The following is an 8,247-nucleotide window of genomic DNA, read 5'->3' on the forward strand; positions in this document are numbered from 1 at the left end:
TTAGCCTAGTATATATATATATATATATATATATATATATATATATATATATATATATATATATATATATATATATATATATATATATATATATATATATATATATATATAGGCTTAGGTTATTCTATTCAAAGTAATTATTGTGTTACTGTATGTATAAATGTGGGCCAATCAAATTTACTTATTTTAAGAAATTGATTAATATATATTATTGAATTAAATATAATTGAAAAATATCATCTTAATTAATTACAAGGGTAATTTAGTCGGTTAATATAGATTTAATTAAGGAAATTTGCATATTTTAAGGGATCATAGATTCTATTTATTTTAAAAATTCGATTTTACGAATTATAAAGTTTTTAATTCGGAAATTCTGGCAGAATATGTTTGAGTATGTTCAAAAATAAAAATATTCTTGAACCATAAAATAATAAAAATATTCTTGAACATATTTCTTGATCATGACTTTAAAAATTTCTTGTAGAATAACAAAATTCTCGAACCATCAATTGAAGAATTAAAACAAAAAATTACATTAATTTTTATATAATACATGTAACAATTGCTAAGAATTACATTTATTGTAAAAGAATAAAACTAAAAAACTTTCAAATCGGAAAAAAAAAATCAAAAATCTAACAAATACACTAATTCATTCTAAAAGAATAATGTTGCTGAGAAACACTTTCAATTTTATTGTCCGTTCTTCAAGCATCAACTTCTTCAAGCATCAACTTCCAATTGTAGTTTAGAGTCCAATAACGCATTAGCAAATGATAAATAAAAAACTATATTCCTTTGGAAAAATATGCGGACTTGTTAACTGCACCAAAACAAATAACCAAAAATTGTAGAACATGTATAATCAATGAGAAAATATCCATACTCCATTCCAACAGAATTAGAATTCGTGTTTCCATTTCGATAGAATTTGAATTCGTGATTCCATTTCGATAGAATTGGAATTGAATAAATTAACTTGAATGCTTTCTTTTGTAGAGTTGAAGAGCGCACCACTTCCAAATCCACTAGAACACTGTGAAAATCAATGCCTGAATTAGCTTTTGACCTTTTAGTAACTCCTGTCTTTGTCCACACATTCATCCAGCAAGTTACAAAAGGGCAATTTCCTATGAATTTGATAATCCTTTTTATTTTGCAAGATTTACACCAGCGGATGTTTTATTCAAAGCTAATGTCCAACCAAAACAGTTCGGTGTCCAATTGTTCCATTCACAAGTATTGGTCCACCTACACAATGGATGTCTTGAGAAATTTCATTTTGTCTCATTCGACCAGTGAATATGGTCCACCTAAACAATGAAATTGCAGAGAAATATAAAGTGAATCATAGATTGAATAAATATCAATAAATCACAATGCTTTGAAAATCAAAATTAAAGAGTTGACCTCTCGATGCTTAGAAAATCAGAATGCAAAAGCAAAGGGTTGAAGCAGAGTTAAGAACAGTAGGGTTGAACAAACCATCACACACATATAGCAAATCGAACCCTAAGGTGCAATAGAATCGAAGTAAACTCGTTAAAAAAAAATCGAACAGATGGATGATTATGGTTCAAAAATCGAACCTTTGATAGAAATCGAAGATCTTACCTGTGATGGAATCGCCGACTGGAGTGAAGTCGCCGACTGTGTATACGCCGGAGATGAAAGCCTTGCGGGAGATGGGTGTCGTCGCGTGGATGCTGGCGGGATAGCCGGAGGTGAGCAGTCGACTAAGGGTCGTCTCGTGTGGCCGAAGGTAAGCAGCGTGGAGGAAGCGCCAGTGGTGAGTAGCGGAAGTGACCAGCACCGATTGACAGTCTTCTGGTGTGGCCCGAGACGCCTACGTTTGGCCGGAGACGGAATCGTTTGGACTTTGGAGGATTCACGATGTAGGCGGAATCCATCTTTGCCCGATCAAAAGGAACACGGGTTTAAAAGCCCTAATCTTTTAAGTGGATCCACTGAAAGCAAAGACACCCTTATTTATTTAGGTTATAAATCAATACCATGATTATAGGGATTATTTTTGGAAGTTACTAAACAAATTACTAAATTACCCTTATTTATTTATTTAATTATTTAATTATTTATTTAATTTTGATTGGCCCACATTGATGCATACAATAACACAATACTTACTTTAAACATTTGAACCTATCTCTCTCTCTATATATATATATATATATATATATATATATATATATATATATATATATATATATATACATTGACCCATTGCCAATTGTGATCGATTTATCACTACGATAGTATTCATAAACCAATTGGGAAATATCGACCACAATTGCAAAGAACAAGCTAAATGCTTAAGGTATCTCTCAAGGTTTTCACTCAAGATTTTCAACCATATGCAAATGAACACCTCTTCTTCTTTGATACCAATTATAATATGTAACTTACAAGGTGCAATTATGGACCTCATTAACTATAAAGTTGTAACCTACACCATTATGGAGCTCATTAATATCAAATGTGTAACCTACACCGTTAAGGAGCTCATTAACACCAAAATTGTAACCCCCAAGGTGTTAATTACAATCCATTAATAAGTGTAACCCCCAATGTATTAATTAAACTCAAGTTCATTAACTTACAATGGCTAAGAGATTTAAGGAAGCATTAATAGAAGACCTACTCTTCGGGTTCAAGCCATCATTTGGGTGTTGGCTACTCTTTAGAGTTCACCAGTGTTCGGGTGTAAGACACCCTCCTAGGTGTCACCCTAACCTCTTGTTTTCAAATTTGAACTTGATTTCATACATGATCTCATCAATCTCAAGTATATACCAATGGTTTCAATTCGAAACCACTTTAAGTTAATTGATATCATGTTTTCCAGTTTTAGTCTAAGAGTTCAAACATGCTTTATTTTTCTTAAACCTTTTATATACATATTCTAGTCTAGGTTTATACAAGTGTGCACTCCACACCTCCTTGCTTGCATTATAACCATGACTTTAAATATCGTTGGCACAATATAATCCCTATAAGTCAAAATGAAACAGGTAAAATCGTTAGAGACACCTAACTATGGTGACTCTAAATCAACAACAATTTCTATTTTGAAATCAATATGATATAGTGGTTCTCATGGTATGGAAGGGATAACAGTGTACGATGAGATTAATTTTGATGCCAACCATTTTTCATGTTTAAACCATTTCACATGTGGTGGTTTGTCGTAGAAAACTCTCATTTATATTGTTTCCATATCTTCTTCAATGTTTTCATCTACTTGTGTGTTGTTATTTATTTATTTTCTCTTGTTCCTTATTAATCCCAACCTGTACCATCATACTAATGTAAAAATTGTATAATAAACAAAAATCAATAAATAATATTGATACATACCTTTTTTGTATAGTCAACCTCATCAATCTTATCATCCTCAACTTTATCAACATTTTCATTTCCTATTAATTCTTTCTTCTATTCTTCCTTGTTCAACCTAAACTATATGGAAACATACAAAGATATTAAATCACCTTATTGAAATATAATGAAGAGTTATTCATTAAACATACCATCCGTACAGACTCTTCTTTATCTACAATAAGATTATTATCATCCCCACAAAGTGGATCACCAAACTCCTCATTATCATCAAACATATGGTCGTAAATTTCCACCTTCTGACACACAGTAACGTCACCCTTAGTTTTTTTTATAGCCTTCATAATACTCAATTCTTGTCTAATATATGAAAATACGCCGTCCATTTCTTTGGTAAGTCGTGAAATTCCATCCAAAATCATGTTCTTAGTGATCTATAACCCTTTCACTATGGTCTCAACTGTTGTCATGTGGTCCTCAATACAATAAGGGTAAGTAGATAATTGTTGTGTAAAAATGAGCCTGAAAGGATGTCTGTTCGAGTTTTATTCTTTGGCATTCTTTCCTCATCCTTATAAACATCATTAAAAAAAATTTGAGCTTTTAATCCACAATGCAATAGACGACTCGACTTTCTTTGGGTTAAGTTATAGTTGTAGATGTTTCTTAACATCCCAATAAACAAATACAATAGATAATAATGAATTAATATCAAATAGTATACTAATTTATAACTACATTTAATATGGAAGGGCAATATTTTGTATGAAACTACAAAAGAAAGACATGTCTCCCAATTAAATTCAAGATGATGTTGCCACTATAGGACCCTTTGGATAAATTGGTTAGTTAGTCTTGTGAACACGATAGATATTTTGGAAAATGTATCCTCTATCTAAATATGTATAGTAGAAGTTGAAACACGTTAGAAAATGTAACAACTATTTTTCACCTATTCGTTTTAACCCTTGAGTTGTGCTTTAATTGAAAGTTTAGTCCCCGGTGGCAATTTCGTAATTTCGGAGTCAGGTGGAGTACGTGCACCTTCATACGCACAGTGTACTCTGAATCGCATTAGTACGTTGTGCGTACGCAGCCAGGGTGAAAACCCTAAATTTTAGGTTTTGGACCCTATTTAAACATATTTAGGGCCACATGTACCTTCTTATCTTCAGCCTCCCTCCTCATTTGAAAACCCGAAAGAGTGTTTGTGCATTGTGAAGCTTGTTGAGCCATTTTGGTGTCATTTGGAGCTTTGGGAGTAGAATGAGCATTGAGGTGGTGGTGTTTCACCCAAGGCTTTGGATCCAGCATCTTGTCCCTCTTGTGCACATACGGAGGTAAAAAGCTTCAACATTGGTGTAAAAATCTTATGGATCTAGTTTTAGCTCAAAGTTGTTCCCTTTTTGGTCCCAAACTTGTTCTGTGTGAGTAGAAGGTACTCCAAGGCATTTGAGTTGTCCTTTCAGAGGTTTTGAGGGGTGTTAAGTCATTAAGTTGGGTTTTTGGTCACTAGTTTCTCTCCATGCAAGTGCTAGATGGTCTTAATGGGTTAAGAGACTAGGGTTTATGGATTTAAGGACTTAAAAGCCATGCTAGATCATAATGTTGGAAACTTTATGGTTAAGAACATCTTTTGTTTCCTAGATCTGAAGTTTAGACGCAAGTGCTTAAAGGATTAAGCACTTAATAAGAGGGGTGGTGAGTAGCCACGTACACTGGGCGTACCGAGGGGTACGATGTGCGTACGAGGTCAGCTCCCCGATCCTCAGTCATTTGCGAAGTACGCCCTGCGTACAGGAGGAGTACGCCTCGCGTACTGACTGAGTCAACCCGGTTGAATAAGTTGACATTGACTTGGATTTTGAATAAGATTTAACCTAGGGGTATTTTAGGTATTTTAATGGTAGTCTGAGTTTTGGTTACTGTTATTCGTAAAGGTGACCAGTAGTGTGGGTTTCAGAGCAGCGTGTCATTTCAGCTTTTCGTCTGTCTGTGAGGTGAGTGTAACGTCCCAAAAATAATGACATAAAATTTTCGTTTTTATATTAATAAATCGTTAATAAATAACACTTCCATAAAATTAAGTTAATCAAGATTTATCAAAACATCATCAAATCAGAGTAAATCATAGAATGCGGAAACATGTGGTGTGTGCTCTGCAATCATCCCGAGGTCTTCCATTTGAAACCGAAGTACCTGAAACATAAACTAAAAACTGCAAGCACAAAGCTTAGTGAGTTCCCCAAAATACCACATACCATACATATCAACATATACTAGTCCCCGCCCGTCATCAGGGCCCGCCGGACATCGGACCCAGTCCGGCATCGGGTCCCGCCCGACATCGAGCCCCTCTCGGTATACAAATCTGTCAGTCATCAGGCCCCACCTGGCATTGGGCCCCACCCAGTATAAACATATAAACATACAACACATGCCATAATCACAGAGATAAATAGCATACATACTAGCCTTTGGGCCCCGCTCGGCATCGGGTTGTACCCGGTAACCATAAAAACACATACAAATAACTAGCATACAATACACTCATCAGGCCCCGCCTGGAATCGAGCCCCGCTCGGTAAACATAAAATACATAATACATGCAAGAGTCACGTAGACAACAAGCATACTAAGCATAACAAACTATAGGTCGGCATTGGTGCCTTCAACCCACTAAATACTATGAGTAAACTCACCACGCACTGCCGAATCACACAGAAAATCCATGGTTGTTGGCTGACAGATCCCCAAACTATCAATATCAAAACAACACCCAATTAATAATTGAGTTCCAATCCATAACCATAAATCCATTCTTAGGGAAAAAAAAGACCATTTTACCCCTAACCTAGATTGGTCTAAGACTAAGGCCCAAACTCACAATCTAAATTACCCAAAAGACAGATAATCAACCAAGGCCCAAATATGGCCTAATTTTCCAAATTAGGCCTAAACTCCTTACATGGGCCTTAACCTAAAGCCCAACCAAATCCCATGCCAAAAGAGTACAAGTCCAAAAAGCCCAAAAATCCACTGACCAGACGAACGCATGGCGTTTATCGGGTGAACGCATGGCGTTCGTCGCTGCTCAAACATCGGGGCTCCCAGCCTGAACGTGTTGCGCTCCACAGGAGTACGCACGATGTTCCCGACAACTTCCAACTTCTTAATCCAATATCTTAATCCCTGTTGGGTCTAAAAATATGGTTTATACTTTACTTTTATCGGCTTTAATAGTTTTTGGTCTAGAACCGAAAACAGCCTTGGGTTTACGGTTCATGTGGTGTTTGCGGTTGAGTGTGTTTGCGGATGCAAACTCGTTTGCGGCTGTAAACACGTTTACGATTGTAAACGTGTTTGCAGCCACTGTTCTCTCTATATATAGTGTTAGTAGAGTCATAAGAAGGGGGGGGGGGCTAAGTGTGTGTAAATCAAGGTGTTGTAGAGAGAGAAAGTGAGAGAGAAGAAGAGTGTGTGTGTGAGAGAATCTCATATGTATGGAGCATCATTGAATATTCATGAATACATCATAGATTCATCATCTTCTTCTTCACCTTCTTCCATTTGATCTTGCATCATCCGCTTGATTGGGATTCCGCACCATCAAGCGGATCGGATTGATACATCAAGCAAAATTTGGGACTTACAATTGGTATCAGAGCTTGGATTGTATCAATCATTTTGGTAAGATCTGGAGCGTTTTTGCACTTTTTCTTGAAGAATTTTACGTTTTTGGATAGTTTTTGACAAAATATTGGGGGTTTGTTCTTCGTGTTCTTCATAAAAACGACTTTTTGATCGAGTTTTGGAGCTTAAAAGGCGAAAAATCGTGTTTTTTTGACGTAAATTTACAAGATCCAGCGGCCATTTTCGCACAGCAGCGTCTACAGCCGAAGTGTTTACAACTGGAAACTCGTTTACGACTAGGGTTTTACGCTCGTTTACGGATAGGGTTTCACATTTTCGGTCAGACCTTGGAGGCGGCCGTAATCACGAATTAGGGTTCCTCGGATTTTCGGCCCAGCAGGCGTTCGGCCGACGGAGTTTTCGGTTTGGAGACGCGTGTTCGGTTAGACGGGTTTGCGGTAGAGCGGGTCCGATTTCGGTGGCGCCTCGCATTCTCGGTCGGAAACGGTTCTCAGCCGAGATCGCTCTTCGGTGCGAGGCTCCAGCATGTGTTCGGACCAAGCGAGCTTGCGCGTGTGCTCCTCCTTGGTGGTCAACAGTAAATATTCAAAAATCTTGATGGGAGCAAGATTCGAACCCGGGTCTCTCCCACACTCACCCCACTCCCTTACCAATTGATCTAGCAAGCCACTTGTTATTTGTCTTCCCCGTTTAACTCAAGTAGCTTCACTGTTTCGCTCCTATTTTCGGATTTTTAACAATTTTAGCCCAAAAATCAATTTTTTGAATTTTAAAATTCCATTTTCTACCCAAAATTTTGGTTTTTAATTTTTGACTATCATTTTTGACTTTTGACCTTAAAAATTAGACTTTGACTTTGAAGTTTGACGTTTGACTTTAAACTTTGACTTTCTCGTTTAACCTTCAAATTTTTACTTTTAACTTTTCAGTTTGACTTCTAAGTTTGACTTTTCAAGTTTGACTTTTTTAAGCTTGACTTTTAAGGTTGACTTTTGAGGTTTTAAGTCAAAGGGCAATTTTTTTTAAACAATGAGTTCCTCAAACATCCCGGTCACTGAAGTTTCATGTTCTCAATCTTGTGAAGCTACGATTAAATTTCTTCGTGAACAAATTGAGTTACTAAAAAGGGAAAACGAAGACCTTAAGTACGAAGGTTATACCCTTAAGAAGGGCCAAAGACCACTAAAAGAACAATTAGAGAGCAAAACTAAGGATTTTATAAAACTACAGGAA

The sequence above is a fragment of the Lactuca virosa genome, chromosome 5, assembly GCF_052849685.1.
Source record: "Lactuca virosa cultivar CGN04683 chromosome 5, Lactuca_virosa_CGN04683_v6, whole genome shotgun sequence".
In the NCBI taxonomy this organism is placed as follows: domain Eukaryota; kingdom Viridiplantae; phylum Streptophyta; class Magnoliopsida; order Asterales; family Asteraceae; genus Lactuca; species Lactuca virosa.